This window comes from Myotis yumanensis, unplaced genomic scaffold (genome assembly GCF_028538775.1).
Source record: "Myotis yumanensis isolate MYYU_CA2020_CCGP unplaced genomic scaffold, mMyoYum1.0.hap1 SCAF_20, whole genome shotgun sequence".
In the NCBI taxonomy this organism is placed as follows: domain Eukaryota; kingdom Metazoa; phylum Chordata; class Mammalia; order Chiroptera; family Vespertilionidae; genus Myotis; species Myotis yumanensis.
Window position 1 is genome coordinate 16,815,329 of NW_027223771.1, and position 12,675 is coordinate 16,828,003.

Below are 12,675 nucleotides of genomic sequence, written 5' to 3' on the forward strand. Positions count from 1 at the left end.
GGAATTCTTCAAATACACCCTGAGCTGTTGACCCGGAGGCATCCTGCCAAGGAACCTCTCTTCAGGGTTCCTTACCTGCCCCATCCCCTGCCCTGTCCCCAGCCCCTGCCCCATTGTTTTTTCCAAGCAGACCCAGCGTCTCAAAAGACCAGTGTTCTCATTCAGGAACTTTTAGAATGAATTTTATTTTTTATTTTTTTATTTTTTAAAATATATTTTATTGATTTTTTACAGAGAGGAAGGGAGAGAGATAGCGAGTCAGAAACATCAATGAGAGAGAAACATCGATCAGCTGCCTCCTGCACATCTCCCACTGGGGATGTGCCCACAACCCAAGTACATGCCCTTGACCAGAATCGAACCTGGGACCCTTCAGTCCGCAGACCGATGCTCTATCCACTGAGCCAAACCGGTTTTGGCTTAGAATGAATTTTAAAGGATATTTCACACCCAAAGCACTTTTTAAGTTTCTCAAAGATAAGTGGATTGTCACTGAACATAGATGCAAAATGCATTTCAAACAAACAAAAAAAGAGTTACTTAAATGTTTATTTTAGAAGACTTTTTCTCATTATCACAATAATACAGGATCATTAGTAGAAATTTACAAAGAATAGTATGAGGTAAAAGAAACCACTTCTCTCCACTAACCAAGGTTAACCACTGTCAACATTTCAAAGTATTTCCTTTTGTCTTATGTAAATTTATATATCCAAATACTTTATTGAGGTGATGTTATTTATTTATCTATTTATTTATTTATGTATTTATTTATTTAAATGTACTTTGTATTGATTTCAGAGAGGAACGGAGAGGGAGAGAAAGATAATAACATCAATGATGAGAAAGAATCATTGATCAGCTGCATCCTACACGCCTCCTACTAGGGGTGGCATCCACAACCAGGGTATGTGTCCTGATGGGGATGCCATGCATAACCTCCTGGTTCATAGATCAATGCTCAACCACTGAGCACCCCTCCAGGGCAAGATGATACTATTTATTACATGTGTATCCTGATTTGTTTTCTTTTAGTTATGGTGTCTGCATTTCACTGGTCACTCGTCAAGTCCTCACTTCTATCCCCAGTCAGCCCACTGCTGCTTTCTCTCTGGAGTCTGCAGTTACTCTTCTGTCTGTGACCGTGGTTGTCATCATTGGGTGGACAGCTAGCCATTGACCTGCTCCATCTCGTTGGCTGCAGAATGATGTTCTATTCTTTTGAGAAGAAGAAAATGGGTCTGGACAGCAAGTAGTCTTTCTGTAGATATGCATAGTCAGTGGTTTTTTCACTCTTAGTACTTAGAAGTGCTATGTGGCTTGGCATGAGATACTTTATTGTTCTCTCTGGATGTTCTTCCTGAAGAAGGTGACAGAGTTGGCTGGCTGCACATGTACAGGAACAAGAGGGTGAGTGTGCTGTCCTATGTGCCAAGATGCAAGGAATTTATGCTGTTCTGCATTTCTGATCCTATCTTACTATGTGAGTCAGGTCTGGCCAGAGGCAAGGACAGCCATGAGTGTCTGCTCCCAGGCCTTCCTGACACCACTCATCTGTCTGACCTTTGCACCATTGGTTTGTGCTCATTGCCAGCTGAATCCACAAGCCTGAGGATTCCTGGAGCCCTGAATCACTGTGTGGAGAGGACGAGCTTTGGTGGCTCCCTGGCCCACATCATGGACGACAAGGAGCAAGATATTATTGGGTTCAGACAGTGAAATGTCCTTCATGACAGCCCACATTATTACCCTAATGATACAGTCTTTGATGAACAATTAGAACCTCCCCTACTGGGAGGTTGATGTAGTCCCATTTGTTTAGTTTTTCTTTTGCTACCCTTGCCCGAATAGTATATCAGAATAAAAAATATTGCTATGAAAAATTATTGTCTTTATTTTCTTCTAGGATTTTTATGGTTTCAAATCTCACTTTCAAGTCTTTAATTTATTCTGAGTTTATTCTTCAATATGGTGTAAGAAGGTAGTCTGCATTCATTTTTCTACATATCTGTCCAATTTTTCCAATAACATTTATTTAGTGAACTATCTTTACCACATTGTATGTTCTTGTGTCCTTTGTCAAATATTGATTGACCATAAATGTGTGTTTATTTCTGGGCTTTTTATTCTGTTCCAATGATCTTTATATCTGTTTTATGCCAGTATCATGCTATGTTTATTATTATGGCCTTGTAGTATAGTTTGTTATTAGGTAGCATGACTCCTCCAACTTTTTTCTTCTTTCTCAAGATCACTATGTCTATTGGTTTGGTTTTATTTTGTTAGTTTTGCTTTTGTGTGTCTGTATGTGTTTGTGTGTGTGTTGCATTTTTTTCTTTTTTTTTTTGTACTTCCATATAAATTTTTGTGATATTTGTTGTAGCTCTCTGAAATGTCATTGGACATTTTAATATTGGTAATTCTTTCTATCTTGAACACCATATATGGTTTTACTTTTTGTATTTTCTTCAAATACTTCCTTCCTTTCCTTTCATTTTCTTCTTTCATTTTCTTTTCTTTTGTTCTTTCTTTCTACATGATATTTATTATGTTGAAGTGTATTCCCTCTATTCACATTTTGCTGAGAGTTGTTATAATGAGTAGGTGTTGTGTTTTGTTGAATGCTCTTTCTGTATCTATTACAACCACGTGATTTTTATTCTTTATTTTGTTTATGCTGTATCATTTTTTTTATGTGCAGGTACTGTACCAAGCTTGCATCCCCAGAATAAATCCCACTTCATCATGGTGTGTAATCTTTTTAATGTATTACTGGATCCAGTTTGCCAATATTTTGTTGAGGATTTTAGCATCTATGTTCATCAGGGATATTGGCCTATAATTTTATTTCTTTGTAAAGTCTTATTCTGGTTTGGGGATTAGGATAATGCTGGACTTATAAAATGAGCTTGGGAGTCTTCCCTTGTCTTGAGTGTTTTGGATGAGTTTGAGGAGAACAGGTATTAATTCTTCTCTGAATGTTTGATGAAATACACTGTGAAGCCATCCAGTCCAGCATCTGCGTTTGTTGAGAAGTTATTTTTTCTTTTAATCTTCACCAAGGATACATTTTCCAATGAATTTTTTTTAGAGAAGAAGGAGGGAGGGAGGGAGGGAGGGAAGGAGGGAGGGAGGGAGGAGAAAGAGAAAGAGAGAGAGAGACATCAATGTTAGAGACACATCAAATGGTTGTCACACACACACACACACACACACACACACACACCTCAGTAGGGGGCAGGGGTGAACCTGTAACCCAGGTACGTACGTGCCTTTGATTGGAAATCGTACCCATGATCCTTTGGTGCATGGATCATAGCTCTAACCACTGACACACAATGGCCCATTCTTCTTTGATCTCTTGTTTGTTTATTACTGCTTTATTTCTACTCTGACCTTTATTATTTTCTTTATTATTCTCACTTCGTGGTGTCTTTGTTTTTCTTTTGCACTAGTTCTTCTAAGTGTAAAGTTAGGTGATGTATTTCAGATTTTTCTTGTTTCTTGAGGTAAGCCTGTAATGTTATGAATTTCCCTCTTAGGACTGCTTATGCTTGTTCCATAGACTTAAGATTGCTGTGCTCTCCTTTCCATGAAATAAGGCATTATATCATTATTTCCTTGCTCTTGTTGATAACCACTCATTGTTTAGTAACATGTTAATTAGCCTCTAAGACTTTCTGTGTTTTACAGTTTCTACTTTTTCTTTTTCTGTTTTTTTTAATCCTATAATTACTAATTTTTATTGTGGTCAAATAAATATAACATTTAGAGTTTTAACCACAGTTAAGTATACATTACGTATATTGACATGTAATTCTCACCACCATGTATCTCCAGATTTTTATTTTATGTATTTATTTTTTTCTCCTTTTCATTGCTTTTATTTCTCTATTAATAAATGTATTGGTGAAGGGTGGTTTTAGGTGTGTACAATTCAGTAATAGATAATCTGTATACCAATTTTTTCTTATTGACTTCCAGTTGTTTATAGTTATGGTCAGAAAAGATTGTTGATATGATTTCATTCTTCTTAAATATACTGAGACTGTTCTTGTGCCCTAACATGTGGTGTTTCCTAGAACATGCTGCATGTCCACTTAAAAAGAATGTATATACTACTCCTTCAGGGTGAAATGCTCTGAAGATACCAATTACATCCATTTGATCTAGTCTGTTATTTAAGGCCACTCTTTCCTTCTTGATTTTGTGTGTGGAAGATCCAGCCATTGATGCCACGGTGGTGTTAAAATGCCCTACTATGACTGTATTATTGTTGAACTCTCCACTTATGTACATCACGATTTTACATATTTAGGTGCTCTTATGTTGAAAAAATACATGTTTACAAGGGTTCTATCCCCTTGTTGGATTGCTCCGTTTCTCATTATGACCTGGTGTCCTTTCTTATCACTCAATATAGCCTTTGTGTTAAAGTCTATTTTGTCAGCTAATGTTTTACCTCTCCAGCTTTTTTTTTTTTTTCATTTGCTTTAGCATGAAATATCTTTTGCCATCTCCTTGCTTTTTGTCTGTATATCTTTAATTCTGAGGTAGGTCTCTTGTTGACTACATATATATGGTTCTTGTTTTCTTATCTATTCAGCTACCATGCCTTTTAATTGCAGCACTTAAACCACTTACATTTAAAGTGATTATTCATTGATACATTTTATTCTTTTAACTCTGCTTCCATTTTATTCCTTCTTGATTGTTCTTATACTAATGGTTTGGTGGTAACACACTTCTTTTGCTGTTTCTTGTCTGGGAAGCTCTTTATTTTTCCATCAATTTTAAATGACAGCCTTACTGGGTAAAGTAGTCTTGGTTGAAGGTCCTAGCTCTTCATGACTTTGAATATTTTGTCCTAATCCGTACTGGCCTGGTATGTTCCTGCAGAGAAATAAGCTGACAATCTAATGGGAACCCCCTTGTAGGTAACTGACCGTCTTTCTTTTTGGTTTTTAAGATGTGATGTCTTTAATCTTTGTCATTTTAATCATGATGTGTCTTGGTGTTGGGCCTTTTTGGGTTCATCTTGTTTTGGACTCTGTGCTTCCTGGACTTGTGTGTCTTTTCCTTCACCAGATAAGGGAAGTGTTCAGTCATTATTTCTTTAATAGGCTGTAGCCCCTTAATCTTTCTTTTGTTCTTATGTTCCTATAATGTGGATGTTGTTATGCTACATGTTGTCCCAAAGTCCCTTAAACAGTCCTCATTTTTAAAACTCTTTTTTTCTTTTTGCTGCTTTTGTCGTCTGGGACCTTGTCTTCCAAATCATTAATTTGATTCTCTGCTTCATCCAACTATTTATTTCCTCTAGTGTATTCTTCATTCCAGAGACTGTACTCTTTATTTCTGAATGGATCTTTTACATGGCTTAAATGTTCTTTTTCATGCCTACTATAAGTTTTCAAGCTCGCACTGATTTCATCTATACTTCGCCTAACTTCTATTAACATCCTTACAACCATTGTTTTTAAACACCCTGTATTTGGTATATTGCTAGCCTTCACTTCATTTAGCATTTTTTCTGGATGTGTGTCCCGTTCTTAAATTCGGGGCATGTTTCTTTGCATTTTGTCTCCCTCTGTGTGTTTGTTTCTTTGTATTAAAATCCAAGTCTTGGTAGTATGGCTTTGTGTAGTAGGTGTCCTGTGGAACCCAGTGGCAAGGTCTTCTTGATCACCTGAGTTGAGTGCTCCAGGGATGTCCCATTTGTGGTATGTGAACCTCCCAGTGGTAGTTGATTCTTGATGGCTATTGGCCCATCCATGTATTGAATCGATTCTCAGGCTAGTTGACTGGGACCACAGTGTACGCTGCCTACAGTGTAGTGTATGAGCTGCTGACCGGTGTTGACCAGGTGGAGCGCAATTCATCTCAGCAGGTTCTGGAGCCTTCCTAGATCTCTCTTTGGATATGCCTCTTGTGAGGCTAATTGTATCCTGCTCTGATGTGCTCTGAATCTGGCCACTGGGTGTGTTGGTCCTCGGGCTTCCTGGGAGGGACTCTGGTGCTGAACGATGTCAGATGTTTTATGTGACTGGCCCAGGGCAATCTATTTGCATCTGCAGAGCAATTCACAAATTGTGACAGCCTCTGCTGAGGCTGAGTGAGCACAGGAAGGTCCAAGCAGGGCACCAAAGCTGGCTTTTACTAGCATTGAGCCTGGGGACAGGTCAGCAAAAGTCCCAGAGCACACCATGTTCTGCCTCTCTGTCTGCCTCTACCTTCTGGGTGCCTGATAGTCTCAGTTAATGATATAGTCTCTGGAAGCACTCAAATTGTATGAGGTAGGTTCTCAGAGAGTCCCCAGATAGACGTGAGTAGTGTTCACCAGATTGATACAGATTCAAGCTCAGTGTCAGTGTTGGGTGTGAGGCCACTCAGCAAATTCCCCATTGTATACCAGGTCCAGCTGCCACCCACTGGGTCCTCACACATCTTTGAGCAGTGTACAGAAGACACAAACCTGGCATTGTTTTTAGGAGGAGAATGAAAAAGTCAAAAGAGGATGCTTCCCAGGATTGAAGATGTCTGGGATCTGTAGTCTGAGATCAGCCGTGTGAACTGAAGGGCTTTGCAGAGGGTCTGTGCATTCTCAGAGGCCAGAGAACTGCTTCCTGTGGTGGATGATTCATGGGTCCCCTGAGATGCCACAGGGGAGCAACAGCATGGTGGATCATGCAAGTGTGATGCCCTTCTCATGTAGTGAGAAGTATAGACCCCTCATGGGTGGCTGATTTCAGCAGATTCATCCCTCCATTTCTATCCTAAGAGAACTGGAGCTCTCTCCAGACTTCTGACCACATGCACGCTCACAGGCTTCCTGAGCAGCACTATCCCTGCCTTCTTTCCTCAAGACTGGATGAGCCAGGCTGGCTGGAGTGTAGTGAAGGGAGGATAGAGGTCCGTTTGGTGGGTTGAAATGCTGTTAGAACCTTTGAGGCTTTAATTTATTTTTTCTGTGTCTGCTCCCACACTTCAACTAAGCAGCGAAAGTGATGCTTAGCTCACTCTTGAGGAAGCACAGTACTGCCTTGCACCAGTGCCACACGTCACCAGAGCAGTGAAGGGAGCAACTGGAGGAAGAAGACAAGGCATTCCTCTCCCAGCAGTGTTACACCCTCACAGGCATGATTCTATCTGGAGAGCTGACCACTGCTGGAGCGCTTAAGGCTTTTAGGCACAGAGTGAAATCCTCTGATTAATATTTTTTAAAAATCACTCTGATTTGCATTTTTATTTTTATTAAAAATTTTTTTACTAATTTAATTTTTTTCAATTAGGGATGACATTCAATATTAGTTTCAAGTGCACAAAATAGTGGTTACACATTTATATAACATATAAAGTCATCTCCTGATAAGCCTAGCATGGGATATCTTTGAAAAGGGTATTAATCCTATTCATGAGGGCTCCACCCTCATAACCTAATCAACCTCATAAGACACACCTTTCATTTATTTTTAATCAACCTTATTTGGGTGACATTCATTAATAAAATTACATGGTCAGGTGTGCAATTCTATAATGCATCATTAGTATATTGTATTGTGTGTTCACTACCTTCAGGACAAGTCTCCTTCCATCATCATTTATCCCCCCATGCCCTCTTCTCCCTCCCCCCTCTCATCCACCAACCCTACTCCCCACACCCCACTCGCCACCCCCACCTGCCACACACCCAGCCCCCACCTGCCTCACCATACTCCACACCCACAGCCCCCACCAGCCACCCCCCCAACCCCCACGTGCCAGCTCCCATCCCCCACCATTACCCCTCACCCCCACCTCCCACTCTTACCCCTCACCCCTACCCCCAAATCCCACACCCCACACCACCACCCCCACCTCCCATCTCCCCAGCCCCCACTCACAGTCTCCCACTCCCCAACCCCTGTTCCCCTGTTGGTGATTTGACATTTGAAATGATATTTGAGATGTGTCTTGAGAGCACGGGTAGGATTTAGACAGATGAAGAAAGTGAGAATGTGCTTCAGGTACAGAGAGTGGACACTCAGCCTGGAGGCAGGAGAGATGAACACTGGAGAGACCAGAGCATATGCCCCTCAGATGCCTGTGAGTGAGGGTTCACGGCAGGGAAACAGAAGACCCTCCATGGTGGGAAAGGCAGAGGGATAAGGGATCCAAACACAGAGTGGTCAGAGCAGGGGAGACAGCAGCCCTTCCATGGGAAGGCAGGGCAGCAGGGGCCAGGGGACCACGGGCGGGGTTGATGGACAGGTAGGACAGGGAATGCTGCGAAGGGGCAGGGCTGGGGAACAAGGGCCCCACCGTGGGGGAACAGGGGACTCTCCAAGTAGGGGTCTGTTTCCCCTGTTACCTATCTCTACTCCCATGTCCCCCCTTCCCTGGCCCCTCCATGGATGGTGCCCTCACACCACTATCCTGCTCAAACTATGTGGGGTCCTTTTTCCTCCCTGCCCTGCTACCTCCATGGAGGATGCCCTCTCCCCGCTGCCCTGCCATGTATTTAAGGACCTGTGCCAAAATCCTTGCTGTCTCAAAGTAGGGTTCCCTATCCCCCCAGCCTCTTCCCTTCATTGAGGATTCCCTATTCCCTCTCCTGCAAGACATGTCCCTCCATGTAGGGTTCTGTCTCCTTCCTGCTCTTCTCCCTCAAAGTGAACTTCCCTTTCCCCACTGCTTGCCCCCTAGAAGTGAGGTTCTCTGTCCACCTGCCCTGCCCCCTCCATGAAGGAAACCTTCTCCTCCCTGCCCCTCCCCCTAAAGTTGGGATCCCTGTCCCCCAGCCCTTCTCCCTCAATGGATAGTTCTGTCTCCTCTCTGGCCTGCTCTCTTGTTTTCATTGTTATTAGTTTCCAGGATGTTTTTAATTTCTTCTTTGATTTCATTGGTAACCCAATCAATATTTAATAACATGCTATTCAGCTTCCAAGTGTTTGAGTATTTTGGGTTGTTTTTATTGTAGTTTATTACTGATAGGATGCCATTGTGGTCTGAGAAGATGCTTGGTATGATTTCAATCTTCTTGAATTTGGGGAAACTTTGTTTGTGACCCAATATGTGGTCTATTTTTGAAAATGTCCCATGAGCACTTGAGAAGAACGTATATTCCATGGCTTTGGGGTGAAATGTTCTGAAGATGTCAATTAAGTCCATCTGATCTAGTGAGTCATTTAGGATAGCTGTTTCTTTGCTGATTGATTGTCTATAGGATTTTTTTATATTTTTAACACTTGGATTGCGGGAAATGAGTTAAGTCGGCTCGCGTGAATTGCGCGTACTCTGCGGGAGCCGTCTTAACTCGGTTCATATAGATTTGCGGTGGAGTGCGGGAAACGTGTAAACTCGGGCCGATTGTAACTGCGTATTACCAAATATTTGTTTGTTTGCCGTTCACAAAGATACCTACCTGCGTATGTGAACCGTTTCATACCCATTGGGGTAATAGGTATCATAAAAATCCCTTGTAAGTAGAGAACACTTTATGGCGCTGGTCGAGTACAATACCGTTAGGGTACCAATGTATTGTTTTCTCATTTTATAACCGATATCCCTGGATATCTCACCATGCAAAGAGAATAGTTATTGAGAAATACTTCTTGTGTCCAGACGTCTTTAGTTTTGAGTTTTGTGAATATTATTACGTGTTTAAACTAACTCTGATTTTGCGCGGGAAACCTAAATAATTGCCCGCGCCATCTTATATTTTGGCGGGAAATTCACCCGACACCGTAGTGTTAACCAAGGTCACCTCTCCAAGAAAGGTTGTTTCCCCAGGTAGGGATTTTCCCCTGAAGTTAGGGAGGGGATAAAACCCCTTAACTAAGTGCCAGACGGGTAGTTAATCACTTTAACTACAAACAATCACGCTTAAGCTACATAATCTTTACTCCCTGGAATGGAGATAAGAAACGCCCTAACCTTTGGAATAGAAATTGATAGGATTAAAATCAACTGGTATAAATACAGATGTAACAAGACAATAAACACCAGAACTTCACTGGAGATCCTAGCCAGAACTTGGCTGGAGATCCTAACCAGATCCTGGCTAGAGACCTGGCTAGGGTGTTGATCAACTGAACGCAGTCTCCGTGTCATTCCTTCTTCTTGGATTCCATCCACACCTTTGGAACCCCTGGACCTGCTGGGGTTGGACTCCAACAGGGCAGGGAGGGGGCACTAGGAAAGGGAGGCGACTGTTATTGGGTATGGGTTTCTTTTTTTTTTTTTTTAATATATTTTATTGATTTTTTTTTACAGAGAGGAAGGGAGAGAGATAGAGAGTTAGAAACATCGATGAGAGAGAAACATCGATCAGCTGCCTCCTGCACATCTCCCACTGGGGATGTGCCCGCAACCCAGGTACATGCCCTTGACTGGAATCGAACCTGGGACCTTCAGTCCACAGGCCGACGCTCTATCCACTGAGCCAAACCGGTTTTGGCAGGTATGGGTTTCTTTTGGAAGTATTGCTAAGGTTCTACAATTGGCTCCTCTGAGGGGGCGTGGCTAGGCCCTGGGGGCGTGACTCTCTGGGTGGGACTAGCCAGCTTAAAGCCAGGCTGAGGCTCTGAGGCCCACATTGTGGTGGCTATTACTCCTGGAGGCATGGAGGAGTGTGCTTGCCTCTGGGTCATCGGATCTTTGCAGGGATGTTGGTGTCCTCAGAAGCGCCAGGGCCCAGCTGAGAGTACAGGGGCTGATGGCAAGCGGTGTCGTCAGGAGTGCCAGGGCCCAGCTGAGAGGGCAGCAGCCTATGACAAGCCAGCCCCGGCCCCTGCAGAAAAGCACATCAAGGCTGACAGGGCAGTGGTGTGCTGTGCTGGGAGTGGAGGAATGGCTAATCCCATGCCGCCCTCGCCGCCTCCACATGGCTTACTGCAGGACCTGCCGGTGGAGATGCTGGTGGAGATCTTCGCCTTGCTCCCAGGCACCGATCTGCCCAACCTGGCCCTGGCCTGCACCAAATTCCACCACATCCTGCAAACCGACAGCATCTGGAGACAGCGCTGCCTCGAGGAGTTTGGCCTTTGTGAAAACTTGCAGAATCTGGAGACAATAAGTATGTCTTATCGAGAAGTCTATGCGAAGCTGTTCCACCCATACAGACACATTTTGGGATTGTGGCAGCTAGATACTGAGGACTATAGAACACTGCTGAATGTCGTGGTGGACGGCTTATGCATTACTGGTTGGACATACGGGCCTTGTCTTAACACCCACATTGATGGCCCAATGCAATTCAAGCCTGCGTTCAGAATTTGCCTGAGAGAGAGCAAATCAGCCACGGTGGAGTGCTTGGAAGGCCACCACAGCAGGCCCCACAACCGCCACATGCAGATTCAGAAGGACAGGTTCACCACCCAGTGCAACAAAACAGACCACCTTAAGGATGTACCAAGGTGGCTTATGGATGAATGGGGGTGGGTGCTGGTGTAGGAGGACAAACAGCAGTATGACTGCCTGACCTACCGCTGCCTCTACCTCCCACCGAGCCACCCTGATGACCTCATCAGGCCAGGCCTCTTCCAAGCCAACTGCAATGCCTACGGCCTATCGATTGCCATGCTCAGCTTCCATGGGAAGTATGCCAGGGTCACGAAGGTCACGGGATACTCCAACCCCAGTTTGGAGATCCACCTCATGCGCCGCATCCAGCTGCCAGATGGCGAGATGTTCAGTAACTTCAACGAGCTCTCCCGCGTGGTCCAGGAGATTGACAAGCAGGTGATCTGGGAGCAGCAGCAGCAGCAAGAAGACAGGACTGAGGAAAGCGAGGGCCATGGCTGGCAGAGCCCTGCCCAGCAAAGTGTCAGAGAGTGCAGGGCTGCAGCTTCGGAGAAGCAGCCTGTTCCATTTTTTCTGCCTGTGGGGGTGCTCTCAAGAGACCAGAACTACCCCCAAACCTGCAGGATGTGTTTCTATGCCGTGGACACTGTTACTTTTACTGTTACCTTACGTGGCTTCGCCTACACCGGGCGCTTCCCTGGAGTCTTCATCCTGTTTGATGAGAACCACTTTGGGTTCATTTGGCAGGATGTGAATTACTTCATCCTGTTCAGCAGAGTCCAGAACATCTTCCAGAATGTGGAGGCACCATCCCCACAGGCCTTCCTGGAGATGCTCAAGAATATTCAATCCTGACCCCCTGGGTGGAACAGCTTGGATGAACTTTGAAGATTTGACCTTCTGACCTGGTTACCCACTTTTGTTTGTTTTTTTAATCTTCAGCCAAGGATATTTTCCCATTGATGTTTAGAGAGAGTGGGGAGAGAGGGAAAGACAGAAATATCGATGGGAGAGAAGCACATCAGTTGGTTGCCTCCTGCCCAAGCACGGACCAGGGCCAGGCTGGGTAGGAGCCAGCAACTGAGGTAGAAATAAACCTTAGACCAGGGGTCTCAACATTCCTAATGCTGCGACCCTTTAATACATTTCCTGATATTGTGGTGACCCCCAATTTCATTGTTGCAAATTGAACATAATTAAAGCATGGTTTTTAATCACAAAGGCAATATGTAATTATATATGTGTTTTCTGATGGTCTTAGGTGAACCCTGTGAAAGGGTCGTTTGACCCCCCCCCCCAAAGGGGTCGTGACCCACAGGATGAGAACTGCTACCTTAGACCTTTCCATCCCCAGGTCCAGGCTGTATCCTCCGAACCTAACCAGCTAGGGTT

The 12,675-nt window shown here is 43.8% G+C and overlaps 1 non-coding gene across 1 annotated transcript; it reads right to left on the bottom strand.

Annotated features, from left to right (window-relative positions):
* Nucleotides 1-6,969: 6,969 nt before the first annotated feature.
* Nucleotides 6,970-7,172, bottom strand: LOC138998728 (small nucleolar RNA SNORA74). The gene has a single exon (XR_011469230.1). It is a non-coding gene; the product is annotated as a small nucleolar RNA SNORA74 (small nucleolar RNA).
* Nucleotides 7,173-12,675: the final 5,503 nt, after the last annotated feature.